At 37.5% G+C, this 18,246-nt stretch overlaps 1 protein-coding gene across 2 annotated transcripts in view; it reads right to left on the reverse strand.

Annotated features, from left to right (window-relative positions):
• Window positions 1-18,246, reverse strand: part of PLEKHG1 (pleckstrin homology and RhoGEF domain containing G1) — a 126,476-nt gene that overhangs the window by 70,680 nt on the left and 37,550 nt on the right. The gene's annotated exons all lie outside the window — the stretch shown is intronic.

Here is an 18,246-nt window from a genome sequence, read left to right on the forward strand (position 1 = left end):
CATGGCCATGACACCTCCTTGAGAGTCCATTCCCACTAAATCCCCCTAAAGCTCAAAGAAGTCTTCAACTATGGGCAAACATAATCCTTCAGAGCCTAAATGCAGGGATTATTAGAGAAAAAAGACGCAAACACCCTCCATTGCACCAGGGAGATACACCATCTTAGTCTAGCCCTGTTTACTCCATTATACACTAATAGCAATATTGCTATTGCTGCAGTACCTTGAATAAGAGTAACAAAACAAACTCAAAACAGATCAGAATTTATTTTCTTCTTGTAGAGAAGGCCTACACCTGAAATATAATCTGAAATGGCAAACTACCTGGCTCTTGGGTTAAAAAAAAGAATATGAAGACAGCTCTTTCAGGTATGATGTCTACAAGTTTCTTTTACCATGCAGACTACAGCTAAGACAGAATTATGATTTCTTTACTTCTATCTGATTCAACTTCTCTACACGACTACCTTTCTCTCAATATGGAATAGGAGAAAGCATTAACTTCTGCCATACTCCTTGTTCTCCTCCTATCATGGGATACTCTCAATTAACCAGTTGTCAGTGCAATCATACACTATTATAAAACCAGAAACCTGAGAAATGGAATACAATGGTTTTACAGATTTTCTTTTCTAGCCACCACTATCAGGATTCTCTAGGATTACCTTTAATCCTGTAATCAGAAAGACTATTTCACAATGGGGCTAAGAATTTACCAAAACCAAACTAAAATGATACCTTTTTTTGCTAAGGGAGTAAAGTTGATTTAGTTCCATCATGGTAAAATGGAAATAGGCTCCCATTTTGTTCATGCTGAATTGTAGAATATGCCGTGATATCAGCTTGCTTTAGACGAAGAGATCCAACTGCCCACTAGGATTTCACATTGTGATCACTATCACAAATTAGCCATTGTCATTGAACAATTCCCTCCTTTTGAGCACTGAAAACATAGCCTTGGACATTTGATTAACAAATTCTGTCCTCCCATGCATAAACACAAGAAAAAGATTCCTTTGTAAAATGGTACAACAAAAGGTAACAAACCATATCACAGGCGTAAGCACATCACTGGCACTCTTTCCGAGGTTAAATCACAGCCATCCAATCTGCCACCAGAAGAAACTTACATTCATGTGTATTATTAATTTTCTTACCAGCAACCTCACTGTTTACCTGACAACCTGTTCATTTCCCATGTATACTGGGAGAGGTTACGAAAAGGCATTTCAAGGGAAATTCCAAAGCTCAACATAAATAAAGGATTAGTTGGTGGACACTACTTTCAAGATAAGGAGGTATATCCCAGCAGTAAAGGCACCTGAGCTAATTAAGCCCTTCTAACCACAGAATGTTTACTCTGTACAAAAATTGGCTTCAGATGTTTTCAATGTGACACTAGCTGCAGAACAGCTAACAAAAGTACTACCTGTTTGCACAAAACAAAATGAAAACGGGATGACAAAAAAACCTTGGCTGGGTTTGAAACTCCAACTTGTTTGATTTCAGTATTAAGTTACTCAGTTATGAATGAGGGATGAAACAATGGTAGCCAGACAGAACATGCCCAATAAGCAAAAAAACCCTTTTAAACAGGATTATACCAACCACTGAGCAAGTATTGTAAAAAAATTTAAAACCCACCAAAAACACACCTTAAAATCACAGCTCCTGTTTGCTCTCCTTCAGACAGATTAGAGATTTGGAGAGCACAGCTCATAATCACAGGCTATATTTAGATATCATTGTACAAAAAATAAGCTAGTCTGGGTACTGCATTCTAAATACAACCAAGTAATTATACCAAATCATTGGTAAATACAATCCCAGGACTTTGAAAATTAGCACTTACTCTTGGAAAGCCCACACATTTGTGGTGTATTTTACAGGCAGATTCGTTTTTCTACATCATTTTCCAATCCTTCAAGTAAGGATAAGGTCTCCTTTCATCCAGTCTTAAGGGATGCAGTTTCAGAGGAAATCCCTAAGAACTTTTTTATTCTTCTTGGTGTTTATGAGCACACTGACCCCTCCTAACTGTGACAGTTTAATCTGTCACCAAAATTACACTTGCATTTCTCCTGCTCATGACACTGAGATTTTGAATTTTTTTTTAAGAGTATATTTCATGCTTTTTGTTTTAGATTGTAATCTGCAGTTCAGCAGAGATCCTCCTGGATTCTAGAACCATGATGCTTCTTCCCTTTAATTCAAGTGGAAGAGACCTGTGGGATCTTGAGAGCTGTAGTATCCAACTATCACAGTAAAAATGTTTTTAAGATTATATTTGTATACCATGACCATCTTCAGAAAATCCATAACCAAAGAGCAACTATCATTGTCATTTAATCTCTCAACCAAATTTGCCAACATTTTGACAAGCTCATTGTGTTACAATATGGGTGAAGCTTCATCTGAAAAAGAGCCAGCCACTACTCCTCAGTTTTCTGTCCTAGTCAGACCTTAACTCCTCCCAGTTGCAAGCAACTATCTTCAGTAACAAAACAAGCAGTAGGCATTAAAGAGCCTTACAGCAGTGGATAGTTACTGCTTTATCAAGATATGATTGTCAGCATCATCTTTTTTGCCTTAGGTTAAGATCTGGGACTATAGGAACAAAGAAGGGTGGTAGGCAGAGTGAAACATTATTAAGTAGTAACCATGGAGGAGAAAAAGAAAAGAGAAAATTCCCCTGAGATGACAGGTTAAATTCTTCCCTTCGGGTTGCCTAGAACACTGTCAAGTTCCTATCAAGGTCCTTAGGCAAGTCAGGGACTTGTTTAAGTATTACAGGCAAGGAAATAAACAGACCCAGATTTCAAAGTCTCGTCCCAGAGCCAACAAAAACGCCGCTTTCCCTCTGCAAGCTGTGCCTGTTGCTCTGTGGAAAGCTATCAATTACATCCTTTCCAACTTGGCATTAAAAGTATCAAATTGCCCTGGCTGGATGAGAAACAGCCCCTCATCTGCTTCAGAGACAAAGTATGTTTTTATTGCTTGAGTCCAGAAGTTCCATTATTACATTAGCACAGAGTTAACACCAGAGAGAAGGGAAAATGAGTTACAGTCACTTTTTTCAGCATGCATGAAGCAGAACATCTTACTAAGGCCTGAAAAATCTTGAATTAAGCCTTCACATTTAATAAAGTTGGGCAAATCCACCACACAAAGCATGATTTGCCCTGCAAAGTATATAAAACTAACAGCAAAGCCCAGTGGTAAGTGGGCTCAAGGATGCTAATCAGCTCACGTGCAAAAAAACCCTCAAATGGAAAAAAAATTACATTCCTGCTGGTCTTGCTCCTGAAATGTTATGGTTTGCATGCTGGGTGAGAGCAAGCAGAGGTAAGTGAATATGTAACCAGGCATAGGATGGGACTGTTCCTTCTTATGGTACTACTGATAAATGTGCTTAGCTTTATCATGAAATCATAGCTCTTTTCCTGCAAGCTGGAAGCTTTAATGTGAGTACTTAGCAATGAGCATGCCAACCTCTCTATATCTATGAATCGTTCATTAATTTAAAGTTACTCATTTGCTTAAATGTCTTGTTCTGAGAACTTTGTAGTACTGACTCCAAATATGCTGATTTCTGATCAATAAGCACTTTAAAATTATGGGGTTTTTCCATGCTAATATTAGAATTGATGCTATTGGCAGTTTACAGGAGGTGTTTCAAAACTAACTTATTTTGGTTTTTAAGCAGAGGAATGGCATTCAAAGTACATGTAAGCTTTCTGAACATTCCATTCCCATTCCTGATTTAAACACAAAATATTGCTATAACATCTTGATGTGAAGATCTTAGAGTATCTTAAACACACTGTATAAACTTCAGAAGACTATTCTGTGATACTAATCACAATTATTCTGTAGTTACAAGGACACAGAATAGTAACTTGGACTGTGAGCCAACCACGTGTGAACCAAAATAGAAAACAAATAGATTTTGTCTGTGTCTGTGTATTTGCTTCAGGACACAGTTTCTTCAGGGATGTTTTTTGTTGTTCTCAAAGTTGGCAGTCCACAAATCAGCCTAAATTAGTCACCTCCTCAGAACATACTAGTGTTTCAAAAGGGACATATTTTAATCAGAAAATTAGCATTAAATGCAGCATCCTTAGAACTTTTAACCATAACCTGTGCATCAGTTTATTTACCACAGTGGTAAGTAAGGCCAGTGAATCACTGCATATTTCAATTTCTATTGCATCAGGCTGTTTGAAACTATACTGTTTTCAGTATCCAATACTGAAAAAGAGGACCCTCAGCATTTTAGCAAGAGTAACTCTTGGGAGAATCTGAAGAGGTGACAAGGGATTTTTCAGTAATATAAGTCATAATGAGGACCAAGCCAACAAGCAAATTTGTGAGTCATTATTTTGATCTTCAAGTCACATGCACAAGGTTAGTAGACATAATATGCAAAAACACACTCGAGTACTTTGCAGAAGCAGATCATTTTGCGTGCACATATGTAGATAACTAAGCAACTATTCAACATCACAGAAGAGGTTCTTTTGTGTTTCTGAAAACAGAGTTCTCTTACACGACTTTTAGGAAATACTTCACTAAAGACTTCTGAGCCTAAATTTCAAAATCCGACTAGTGTTTTCTCCTGAATTTGTCTCTAAATCGAGACAGTTTTAAACAAATCCATTTCACTTTTGAATGTTTCATGATGTTCTTCTAGTAGGAAAAAAAAAAAAAAGGGAAGAAAAAACCCACAAACCCCCAACATTCAGGGTTTTATTACACACAGGAGCTAAACATGTATTTCCCATTTGTTCGGTAAGTAGGCCACAGATTTCTTTTTTTTTTAATTCTGAAACCCATCCAAGTTAAAAATCTGAGCTCTTTTTCAAGCTTTGATTATTGTTTAGATTTCAGTGGCACATATACGAAACCACCCTAGAGCCCTCCCTTGCTTTTGTATTAATATTTGCAACACAACACACACAAAGAAAGAAAGGTAGGTGTCTAAGTAAGAGAGGGACCAGCCCCTAGCTTCCTTCCAGTCTACTTAAGCAACGACACCTCTCAATCAGGAGGTGCTTCTTTGGCAAGGAGCTACAGAAAACAATCCAAATCCTTCTCTCCTTTCTAACTCTCAGCCAATCTGATTATCAGGGTTTTCAAGTACTCTGCCAAGGTACTGAGAAAAGATCACAGGATAAAGTCTAACAGCCACAACTGTGTGATTTAAGAATGAAAGTGACTTTAAGTCATCAGTTCAGTACTGTTTCCTCTAATTACTGGATCATTTCCTAGCTGGACATTTACGGTTTTTGATTATACAGCTGCTAAGATACCTGTGATCACAGATGACTGCTATATTCAACAGCATCCAAAGTTCAAGGCAACAAAATGAACTCAAAGTAGCTTTTATCTTCCTTTCCGCTTAACCCTTCCAACGCCCTGTGCTATTACATGGTAATGGAAGTTACTGCTTCTCTGCAAACTGACAAGACCAGGGTGGGCAGGGAAGAACATGACAAAAACCCCCCTCTGCATTTAAAAATTACTTGTAAAAAAAGCTCTTTTATTTAGTAGTTTAGCACAGTTTTAATCTGTAACCTGCAATTCCATTCAAAACTTTCATAATCATTTTGGACTAGCTCAGAGATTTAAACCAGGGATTGCTCCCTTTTCCCTACTAAAAAAAAAAAAAAAAAAAAAAAAAAAAAGAATAAAAAAGGAAGAAAAAAAAAAGGAAATAAATTAAAAGAGATATTTAAAAAAAGGAAAAAGAATGTGCATTAATTACAAGGTACTGACTGACCTGGATTAGCCTTTATTCCATGTCAGCAGAAAAGAATTCCTGACATCTGCATCAATTACAAGGACTGCTGTTCCAAGTGGATTTCTTGTGAGAAATAAATGAAGAAAATCAACTTTTGGCTTGTTTCTGTGCCTAAGTTTAACCATGTGTAGTCTACTAATGAGACAGTACCTTTCTTATAAAGTCTTTCAAGTTATTTTAGGAACACAGCAATATTCCATCTCATCAAGTTTCTGCCTGTACACTAATTCCAAATGGCTGGGAGACCAGTTTTCCCCTATTTATAAATAATCCTAAGCATCTTAATCAAATGGGAATAGGGAAAAAATGCCTACTTCCAGACGAATAAAATGATGTGCAGGATTTCAATGCAGTCAAGCTCTAGCTCTTACATTTCAAAAAGAACATCCAAGCATTGTAAAGACTGCAAAATAAGGCATGAGAAACATACACTGTCAGAAATCCTACGTTATAACAACAGGCAAAAGAAGCTCAATCTGTTCAATTTACACAGTCAAGAGGTGCCTGTCTGAGGGTCACAACCATTTCTTCAAACAGAAGTTTAATGGTGTAAGTTAAACACACAGACATGTTTGGTCTAGAAATAGGATTGAACTGATGGAATAATTAGGGATAAAAATCTTTTTGCCATGCTTAATTCTACAATAGAAGTTTTTGCTTAAAAGACTAAACCTCTTTCTAAACAATATGAGATCCCAGAAATAAAACCTTTGCAATTCAGGTCTTCAGCTTCCAAAGACCACATTTTGCAGGGGATGGGCTCACACACCTCCTGCAGTACTTCCAGACTTTAAAAACTTCTAAATACCTCTCCAACAAGTGCAGATTTAGTGTTTATTCTTTTCATCAGGAAGTCCACATATTTTCCTCAGCTATACCAAAACTTATTTGAAGACAAAAATTCCCACTTTCCTTCATACACTAAATCCAATAGGTAATACGTGTACTGACAAGCAGAATTACTGCTGGACTCAGCAGTGGACTTCAAAAAAAGATGATTAACATATACAATCAAACCATACAGTTTTGATTAGTTTTACTTCTATCATTTTAAATTTCAGCTTTATACAAGGGATGGAACTATCAAAGGCATTCGAATACAGAAGGTCTCAAATGTAATGGTTTTGCAGTTCTTCATAAACTCAAAGTTAAGACAACTGTCATCTCTGCAGGGACAGACTGTGCATTAAAGCCAGATGAAATTTGAAGCCGAGACCTGGAAGACACTGCTAATTTGAAAAAAGGTGGAAAAAAGTTAGTGACTTGCCAAGTGTTACTATACCTTGTTCAGTAGAAAGACCAAATATTCTGTAGAACTATGAAGTGTGTCAGATAAAATACATAGTAGCTGAACTTGCTTAAGTGGAAAATGTACTTCCAAATACATAACGTACTGGTAGAAAAATTATATCTGATGTATAAAATGAAATATCAATTAGTTGTGCTTCTTGACAGATTGTAAAAACAACTATAGGGTGAAATGTTTGAACTGGGATTTTCATATATCTTTACAAAGTAACAAACTAAGTCAGCCAAATACAGTACTTGAATACATCCAGACTTGAGGAAGCTTGCCAGAATGTCTAACTTGGCAGAAAAAGATTAAGCAGGATCAAGTCTGGTCAACAGGCAGTATTTTCAGCTCTACGAGACTCTGGGGTTTTTTTGGTTGGTTGGTTGGTTGTTTTCTTAGTTTTCTGGTTCTTTTTTCCCCTTTCTAATATGAATTTAATTTTAGAGGAATTTTAAAGGCTTAAATATGGAACCAAGAAGCCTCCCTGTATATCAGTGCTTACAAACACATTTGTTGGCTTATGTCAAAAGCAACCTATATTTCTTTTCTTTAAATTTAAAAAGTAAAAAAAGGAGTAGACGTAAAACCAGTATTTTTTTTCCCCCATACATTATCTTCAATGTGATTTTTCCTGCCCCGCAAACTTCCCTCCTCCCCATGTTCTCTGTATTTCACATTAAAGATTTCCTGGTATGACATTATCAGTGTGGCCTTTCCAGCTCTTTTATTCACATGCAGAGAAGGGTGTGGGTAACTTATAAAAGTAGCTGTAAAGTAAATATGCCTATAAACTCTGACAATTTTATAAAAGGCAGTTATTTGTCTGAATTCAGAAGTGACAACAATGCAGTGACATTTTCCCACAATAGGTAAGTGCAAACCTGGTTTTGGGTATTGTACACTTCAGTCACAGCAGTAATTCCATTACTGAAATTTGTGAACTTAAAAAGCTTGTGCAATAATTTTTAGTCTTAACAAGACTTTGATTTCCCCACATCTCAGGAAAAGGCTCCACAGAAGCCAACTATCCAGATAGCCCACCTATCTTCCTAAAATGTGAAAATCTAAACACAGGCTCAGCACCCACAAAGAAGTGAAAAATATAAAACAAAAACCCCCAAAACAACCTCAAAAAAATCTTCATTTAAAAACAACACATTCTTAAAACACCAAGGAAATGTATGAAGCTGAGTCAAATCCTGCCCATCAGGGCTCATAAAAAAATTTACCTCTATCCAAACAAAGTCTAAACCACTATCTTCAGGCTGTTCACAAAAAGGAGGGCTCAGTACTTAAAAATGTGTTGCAATTCTGGTGGTTTTGGCTCACTGTCCTGCACCCTGATTACACAAACACAGCCCCAGCTGGGGCCAATGCTAGCTCTGATAGGGTTGTACCATTCCTCTCCAGTGGCCAGGAGAGCTCAGCGTAGCACAGGGCACAGGAACACACTGGGACAGTTGGATTTAGACACAAAACTACTCCAAAGGCATGATCTGAATCATGTATCCATCTGTCTGAAATATGTATGGCAAAATGGCCTGGAGCTGCTCTATTAATTATGTGGATTCCAGTCAGGCCTAAAGTGATGAGCAAGTTGTGGTCTGTGATGAATGCACAGCATCCATATATGATACAGACGTTTAAGTCACAACAAAAGATTGCAGAGGCCCAGCTGTACATAGAATCAGTTGTTCTGATTCTAAATCAGAACAATTTAGAATCAGTTGTTCTGATTCTAAAGCAGAAAGTCTAGCTTTCTGACTTGACATACAAGTTTCTGGAAGCAGTGTACAGAGAAACTTCCCCAGAAGCATAAAGCACTGTGAGTTCCCATTGCTGCTTCTCCAAATTAAATGAAGCTTTTCATGTCATCATGCGCCCTTTAGCTTTGGGAGCTGGCCAAAAAACCAGTACTCTCAGTACACCTGAAGCCTTGTAGAGCAGATAAACTCTATTGTTAGAAAACCTTAGGCATAAACATAAGACCTGTTTAAAAGCCATCAGTCCCTGTTACCATGGCTGTAGCCATATCTTGCAGTAAGAGCTGAAGAACTGTGACAAACATAGGAACTCAGATTCTCAACAGCATTAGACTTCTTCACCATGTGAAATGCAGGCATTATTTTTCTTCAGCACTCCTCTTACAAAACAAAATATTTCTGAGCGCTTCATTAAATGCACAACATTGACAGGAAATATGGAACAAGCCAAATATTTTTTTTTGTAGATCCTAAAATTACCATTTCAAGATGTAACCTGAAACCTCAGTGCTGCAGCACAGCTCACCCATATAGCTCCTTGCAACCACCGATTACTCTGTAATTACAAGAACCCGTATCCTTCCAGGAGGTGCTCTTTTAAGACCAAAGTCTCAAGAAGTGGGTCCAGGTATTTAAGAAGATGCAGGTGTGAGTTTTTTCCTTCAAGAGGTTGAAATGAGAGGGCGTGGCAAGCAGCAGAATGAACAAAAAACCTTTAAAAACAAATATACAATTAGGACATTCTTCATCAGTATTTCTGAGGAGATAAATGAGCAACTAGTTCATGATAGACTTCACACTCAAGAAAGTCATCTTTTTGTCACATGTCTCCTTTCTGTCACAAGGATTTCCTAGCTAGCAACTGTCAGTGGAAAGGATCTTTACATACTTTGCCTGTTTCAGCAGGTCACAAAATATCTGTGTAGTGGGCAGCTTTGGGGCTCCTTCAATTTCCTATTTGAAATTTGCCAAATGCTGTAAGATTAGACCAGTGCCTCCAGTTAATACTGTCACTTCTCTGAAGGTGGAAAGCCTATGATCCTCAAAAATTTTAGACAGCCTTTAAACAAAAAGAATGTATTTTATTACTACTCAGTTGTGAAAAAAAACCAAAACACTAAAGACATGAGAAAAACTCCATTTATACATATCATACTTAGAGTGTGAAGAAGGCTCTCTGTGTCTCATTTTGAGTGACTACAGAGCTCCTCGGGCTGGGATCTAATACCAAGACTCTCCATAGGGTAGGGATCCTAACTGAGGACAAACCTTAAATGCAGACGTTTGCTTTTTGGAAGAATTGTAGCAGAGTCTTATCTTCCTAAAGGATTTCCTGTTGCCTACAAATTGTATTCATATGGAAAAACTACAAAACATTCAAGGCAGGACATCCCATCTTTAGAAACACTGGCTTTCTTTGGATATGAGCACACAGAACCATCTCCTGGCCAGACATCAGGCAAAATTCCCTAACAATTAGCCTCATACATAACTTGTTTCTTCCAATATTGCTTTCCATGGTAAAACACATACCCTCTCATGAGATAAGATTTAACCATGAACATGAAATTTTTATGCAGTGAAAAGTACAAATACATAAACTGATAACCACCCTTCTTAACAAACAGACATTGAGAGGAAGCATGTGGTTTATAACTATCTCAACAGAAAGTAGACATAACAGAACCCAAATAATTTGGATTGCCTGGCTTTCATGAACCACAAGAGTCCAGATTTGCTAGGACAGAGGTTAAGCTCAAATTCTTACCACCTTAATCATTTTTTTGGTAATTCCACCATTGAAGCACAGGCTACATTGTGTGCATAAGGGGAAACTAGTGTTTACTGCACCTGGAAGCTGTGTCCATTTTAAATTAATCTACAATATATATGTTGCAGGAACCACTGCCAAGATGTAATGGAATTTATTTTAAGACCCACTCCGCAAAATCCACAGCTAAGAACAGATTTTTTTTTAAAAGAATTTGGTAACTTTTTGTGTCTTGAACTGCACAATTGGTTTTGCAGCATATTCTGACCAAAGAGACAACCAGAAACTAATGTGGATATAATTTAAAGAATTAAAGTATCCTATGTGCTCTTTTGCCTGCACAGCTAATGGATCTGGACACAGTACAGAGGCAGCCTCCCACCTTTCCTCCCCTTCCCTGCTCTCCTTAGCTTGCTGACTCTTCAAGAAGTTGACTTCAGGAGTTTGATATATCGCTTCAAAACCTTTTATTGCTCATAAAACATCAAAGCTACCTCCCCTTCTGCTTTATCAGCAAGTAGCATTTCTCCCCTTTTTTAGGCTAAATAAAACTACAGGGAGCCAATTAAAAAAGCAAAACATAACAACTAAGTTTTCCTCTGTATATATTAATCTCTGAAGTTTAAATTTAGGATATCGAGGCCTCTCAGCCCACTTCTAATGTCAGTGGCATAGTTTGAAACTACTGCTAGACATATAACTGGGTAATTAAACAACAAAAAAATAGTGATACTTACTACTAGCATGCTTACATTTGCTAACTATATAGCACCTGTCACAATACTTCAGAACTTAATGGTCAATAACAGGGAGGTACCTGTGCTGCTGCAACTCAAACAGCAAAATATCTTTGTATCTTTATTTTTACTACTTTGGATCTTTTGGTTTTAAGGATGTGATCAGCACAAGATGAAAGAATGTAACCTTGACATTCTCATTTATCTTAAGAGTTGCAGCTCACTTTAACTGGTAGCAAGTAATCCATTTTTGTCTCTTATCCTTCCATGTCCTTTAAGTTGCTTTGGAAGAAATATGGCTGGGGAGGTAGTGAAATCAATGAATCTGAAAACAGATTTCTGGCTTGTCACTTGAATAAAGCAGCAAGACAAAATACGGCAGAAATTCCAAAAGGGGGGGGAAAGCACAGTTGTTGGGATGAAAGCTGATTTACATTTAAGAAACTGTTGAAAAATTAACTGTTATTATTACTTAGTTTCTATATATTAACCCTGTGCAGTTGCCAGCAATCTGGTTTGTGTTTCCGCACAATAACATGGAATATATGATAGTAAAGAAAAACACCTCAAACCACCACCACTAAAAAGAAACCAAAACAAGCCATGATGAAAGTGGCAAAGAAACTACTTTAAATCGGCATTTCCAACAGGACAATTGCCATTATAACTGTGCCTTTTTAGGCTGTTCCAGTTATTGCAGAACAGCAATTTAACACATAGTAGTTGCTTTAACACCAATAACTGTTCTGTTTGGTGACAAAGTCTTCCCATAAAAAAATCTCAAGAGAGGCAATGGTATCATTCCCAATCTAGAAAGAGCAGATGCAAAGCATACTGCTAACATCTGTAATCACAGAATAGTACTTTTATATTTTTACTCCAGGTCACACACAGCTAAGACTGCAGTATTACAGAGTGTAACTTCTGGCTGGGACCTTCTCCAAAAAACTATTATGATACTCATTATTTTTAAACAGAAAAAGATAATATAAACCTGCAATAGCTTTTTTAGGATCAGCAGCACATTTCTGAGGTGCTAAGCAAGACAGATGCTAAACATAACACAAAAATTTAAAAATGCTATTTATGAAGGAATGTTCAATCATTTTTTCAAGCATTTTATATACAGAGCTAAGCTCAAAACAATTAATACGTTCAATAATTAGACACTGTTTATCATTCCTTATAGGAAAAGGAATTTTTACACTTCAATACACAGAAAACTAGTATGTCACTTCTTTCTTTTCTTTAGCAAGGAACCTTGGCTCCTCCAGGAGTGTTTGAATTGTTTTAGAACAGTTTGGAAGAAATAAACAGTTTATTTAGAAATAAATTAGTACCATTAGGATTCAGAAGGGCTTTAAAGAAACTGTCTGTTTTTCATCAAGATGCATTACATTTGACTGCTTCATGCAAGCAACATTTAGCCTCCCTTATTTTGAACTATCCCAAACTGGTTATTTAGTATGTGCACATTATGTCTAAAACATGATACACATAAGTTTATATCATGTGCAATTCATTGATACAAAAGCAAAAAAATGCATCAAACTCAAGTGCTACACTTCTTAATTACTTGAGAACTAAGAATTATTTACCACTGAAACAGAAAAACAAAAGTAATTGTTTGGAAATGGGATCATTGATATAAAAAAGCCCTCCATAGTTTTCCAAACCTCAAGTTTAAGCCGTTCAGGCCACATAAACTTTTTATAATTCGTGGATGACTGCAATACTGATCTTTGGCAGGATACCAGCCAGTCAGGACACCAGGGAAAGTAGGCATTTGAAGAACAAGTTATTCTACTTGTTAATAGCCCAACCTTTGTAATCAGCGACTCAATCACCATTACATTACAGCAACTTCATCTTCACTTCTGATGAGGAGCAGTCTTTACTATACTCAAACATTTCACAACGTCCAGAACAGTCTACCTCTCGCTGCCCTTCACTGCCCTAGATCAAGATAGCCACCACCTCCTCCTCCTCTTCACTGAGCTGAGGAAGTTTGGAAGACCATCCAGTTTCAGCTTGTTGGCGACTGAGAAAGAAAGTGGGACCCAGCCAGCATGGCTCAGTGACTAAGGCAGTTCATCACAGTGCTTTCAGGAAAATAGCCAGTCGATTGTGGTTGTGGTTTCATGCCTCATGCACTACCAGAGAACATGAGCTGTGCTGCACACCACAGGGGCTGCACACAGACTGGCTGTAGCAAAGCAGCCTGCTTCGGCTGTTGCTAGTGCTCAACTTCTGCGGAGCAGAGGCTCACCCAGATGTCAGGAGTTATGACAAGAGTCATTATGCATTATGACAAGAGCCTACAACCCCTTTTTCAAAGCAAGATGTGCCACCCTCTTGCAGTATGCATAGGGAGGCCAACAATTTAGTGAGGAGTCAGAAACAGAATATCCAATTTCATCACCCTTCCAGTTCTTATTTCTCCCATTTCCAATCAGATTTCAAATCTACTTAGGCTTCATCACCTCCTTTTATAAACACTAGGGTTAAGAATTTCAGATACTGTCTTTATACAGAGACTTCCTCCTCCATCAAGATATGATTTTGGGGGCATTAAAAGCTGCTGCAAAATGAGGCTATGAACAGTAACTAAGGAATAATAACCTGGCAAAGGAAGATTAAATTACTGGGGACAGTGAGAATATAAAAAGCATGTAGTATGTTTTCCCCACCATTTTTCTAGCTTCCAACCATTTTCAGCTAAAGGCCTTTCCTTGGTTCACAGTGGCTTATTTATTTGGAGCTGTCTTCTCTGGTCTCCCCTTCAACTCATGTGGTTTTTTAAAATTCACAATATCCCTTTGCAGGGAAGTCCACAACACCCACCACCTTCTGTATAAATAGCCAAGGCCTTTTATGTTCCATCTTACCCACCCAGTGTCAGCACACAGATTTTTTTTGGTGCCCATCTCAGCCTAGTGATGTACCATTAAGCCTAAAAGTGCACTATTACCACAGTTGCCTAAAACTTCATATGCACATAAGATCTGAAAAAGCTTTAGAAAGATGCTTCATTTTCCCATATACTTCAGTGTTTCTTTAAAAGGGATGTAGTAATAATAAAGCATAACAACAACTTTTTCCATGAACATGACGCACTGAAAGCCCACACAGCATTGGGACTAAAGGCAGCATGCAGCACTTAGTAACCTGTATGACCACACCCTGGCATTCCTGCCATGAAAGAATCAGCCTTAGCAAAATTTGGAGGTAGAAAATACTGATGCTATTTTCTTCACTGCATTTGAAGGGTATGATCCATTGGGCTGTGCTTGCACGTTTTTCCTGTGCAGTGTTGTGTATTACAGCAGAAATAGCACTCAAACGTAAGTCAGAGGAGTTACAAAACGGAATGAGTCTTATCACAAGCAGCAACAGAAACAGCTGGTAGGCTCCCACTAGTGCCATCAGGTACACAATGCAAGGAAAACCACTGCTTGTTGCTGTAGGATATTTTACAATGACATAAACTTGCTGTCCACAGGGATTTGTCAGTAGCTGTTTATAAAGTCCAGGTGTAACACTCGTTTCCTTCAGGATGCAAGTGTGGACCATGAAGTCAGTAAGAGAGGATCCAGCTGTGGGAAGTCATGCCTCTTACTTCATGAAAAAGTTGGTGTGGGAAGAGGGAAAGGAAGAAGACTTTGTGGGAGTTTAACTTCCTCATATCTTCTTCAAATATGTCTACTTTTAAGGCACAGAAAAACAACCAGTCAAGCTGACTGGAGAAACTGAATAAAGGTTCCGACATCCATATACATTTTCTAAGTATTTTGCATAAAGCTACTGCTAAGGTAGCACTTTGATACCCCAAGAACTTTGAGTCTGGGAGTCTTCCAAATAGATACTAAGGCAGACCTCATCTGGTTTCTTTGACGCAAGCCTAGCTATCTTAAGAACAGCTGTTCATGGGTATCATGACAAAAAATTAATCCACTATCCACAGGATGAAACACTTGTGTTTCATGAAAAGTATTCAGTATCATCAAAATTTTCTTAAGCTATAAAAAGTTTAAATCCTGTAAGACAGATAATTTGTAATGAAAAAAGTCAACAATCATTCCCCTAAATTTTTGCAAATAAGTAACTGCTCAGCTCCAGATACCATCATGAGCAGCCACCGTGAATCACAGCGGCCTCTCTAAAGGTGAGAGGAGGAATTTGTGCAGTGGGTGGGGTACTCCTGTCACAGCCTTATTTCCAGTGGTTAACCATACTACAAGTTTAAGAGCGACTTTTCAGCAAACACAAGCAGAACAAATGCTAATTCCTTTGCAAGCTAAAACAGAAATACACTCAATCCACTTCCTGGTATTGACATAGTACATTGTTCTAAATGCATCCATTGTAAATAGAATATAATAGCTTTGCTGAAGGTAAACAGTTAAGAAATAGTTATATGTTGGTCATGGTAGGAGTTTTTTGTTTTAATTTGTTTGTCTACCACTCCTTGATAGCTACACAAGCTTCTTGAAAAATATTTTGCCGGTGTGATATGCACACACTTCCATCTTTGCAACAACCACATCTCCAGGTCCTGGGCTTTTTTTCTCCCGAAAGCACAAAGCAAGCATTGACATTTATAAATGTAACTGTTGACTCTAAAAGGTTTGACAGAAGAGGTGGCAGAAAAGCAAATAGTCTGCCCACCCACTGGGGACCCTCGAGTCAAGGACTACGTTACAGTAACTTAATTACAGGAAACTCCTTTCTCAATTGTCTGCTCCTGTGTGCTCCGTGGCTTAACTGGAGTATATGGAGCAGTGGGTCAGGGGCAGGGAGGGGCACTGCTAGGTTAAAGCAACACTGGCCTTTTCAAAGTTTCCAGATAATCAGTTACTTGCCAACACTTTGCTTAACCCAACTTGACCCTGATAAACGAAAGAGGTTAATTGGTAGAAATTTGTAACAACAAATACAGCTTTTTCTTTTCTTTTAACCAATGACTGCAAGAATATTTCTTTGGGAAAAAAATCAAATAGTAATAAGATGGTAAGATTTCTGGAAATAATTACAAAAGTTCACATAAATGTTTATGCACATAAAGAGCATTGGTATTTTAATCATGAGAAATGAAACACCCACTTCTCAATTCTGACTCAGTCATACCAGTGAAACTTTTCTACATACCAGTTAGTTGTATAAATGCTAACTAAATAGAGATGCATATGATCAAAGACTGACTGTGGAAGTTTATCCTGTAAATCCATGCTGCAGCATATATGTCTGACAATTTTTTCCAGTAAACATTATCGTAACATCTTTGAATGTATTTATGACAATAAACCAACAAAAACTCTCGTTAACTGCCAGCACTAATGACTTCATATCATTAGAATGTTTTATGCATAGTAGAGTATTTTCATCACGACATAAAAACAGGCCTCTTAAGTGTAGATTCATTGTTATTCATTAGTTCACCCTTTTTTTTAACATCTAAAAATTAGTTTTGAAACAGCAGTTAAAAACAAAGCATCCAGATTAAACCAAGTTTTGTTTAAGTAAACATTGCATTTGTTAAAGTGCACACACAGAATCACTCAGAATATTCGGAGTTGGAAGGGGCCCATAAGGATCACCAAGTCCAACTTTTATGTGAATGGCCCATACAGGGGTCAAAGCTGTGACCTTGGCATTATCAGCATCCTGCTCTAACCAGCTGAGGAAGGATATTTTATACAGACTCTGGAATAACTTCATGAGCTCTTATCACAACAAAATACGATAACTGCAATTTGAAAATGAAGATTCAGAATAATCTCATCGTTTTAGTTAGCTATGTTTTGTCGTAGGCTTTCGCTTCAAGTGGACTCACTCCAATGCTTTTAGCATAAGTATTTATAAGGGTGACACACAACATGTGAATCAGAGAGAGCTCAGTCTTAAAGACTAGCTGTAATTGCTTCTCCTCTTGTTGAGAGTTCACCCAGTAACGTGTTAAGCTTTACAGTAAGTTTTAGTAAGGCCTTCTGCAGTCAAGCGTAAAATTTTAATACCCTTTAAATGAAGAGAAATGCCTTTTTCTACTGCTATTGATGCACTTCTTGAAATTATTATTGCAGCATGTTTCTCCATGCCTTTCAAATGCCAAAACTGAGATTCAAAATCCACGAAAATATTTAAAACTAAATTTTGAGATGTCTGTCTTGAGGCATAGAATAAACCAGCCTGAGCTGTAAGCTTTAATCAAACTAAAACACACATTTTAATTAATATAGCCCTTGTGTGAGGATCTAGAAAGCAAGGACATACAAGAGCTACTATAGTTTTTACACAATATTGTCAGAAACACCTCACAATCTTCACATGAAATAGCAAATTCTTATAAAATATTGTAATGACACATCCAGCAGTGATTCTGAGGAAGGAATCAAATTAGCAGGATTACAATTTTTTCAAAGATTGGATTTTCCCTGAAACCAAGTACCAGATCTTCAGATGTGGGAATTTAAAATTAATAGACCTTGAAAAGAAACAAAATGGTCTGACTGAGCATTTCAAGATTTCACTGATTTAGTGAAAATCACGCAGACAATTCCTCCTTGTATCAATCATCCCACATCTTAAATGTCAGCTTTGGTTTTGTGAGACTCAAGTATCCCATACGAAAACCTGGCTTCAGTTAACAAGATCTCTTCAGCAAATGGGACAAAACATCTTCTCTAACACTGAAATCCTAGCAGTGCACTGGTCCTCCCCGCTATTATATATTTTAGTACTATCATGGATGATGGGCTAGAGAGGGATGGAGAGCTTACACAAAAATAAGTGAAAATTTCCTGCTATCTAGATAAACATGCACATATGATACTAATTCAGCTCTCCCTTAAATTTAAGGCCAGTAAGAGAAACTCAGTTTT

This window comes from Coloeus monedula (assembly GCF_965178545.1).
Source record: "Coloeus monedula genome assembly, chromosome: 2".
NCBI lineage: Eukaryota > Metazoa > Chordata > Aves > Passeriformes > Corvidae > Coloeus > Coloeus monedula.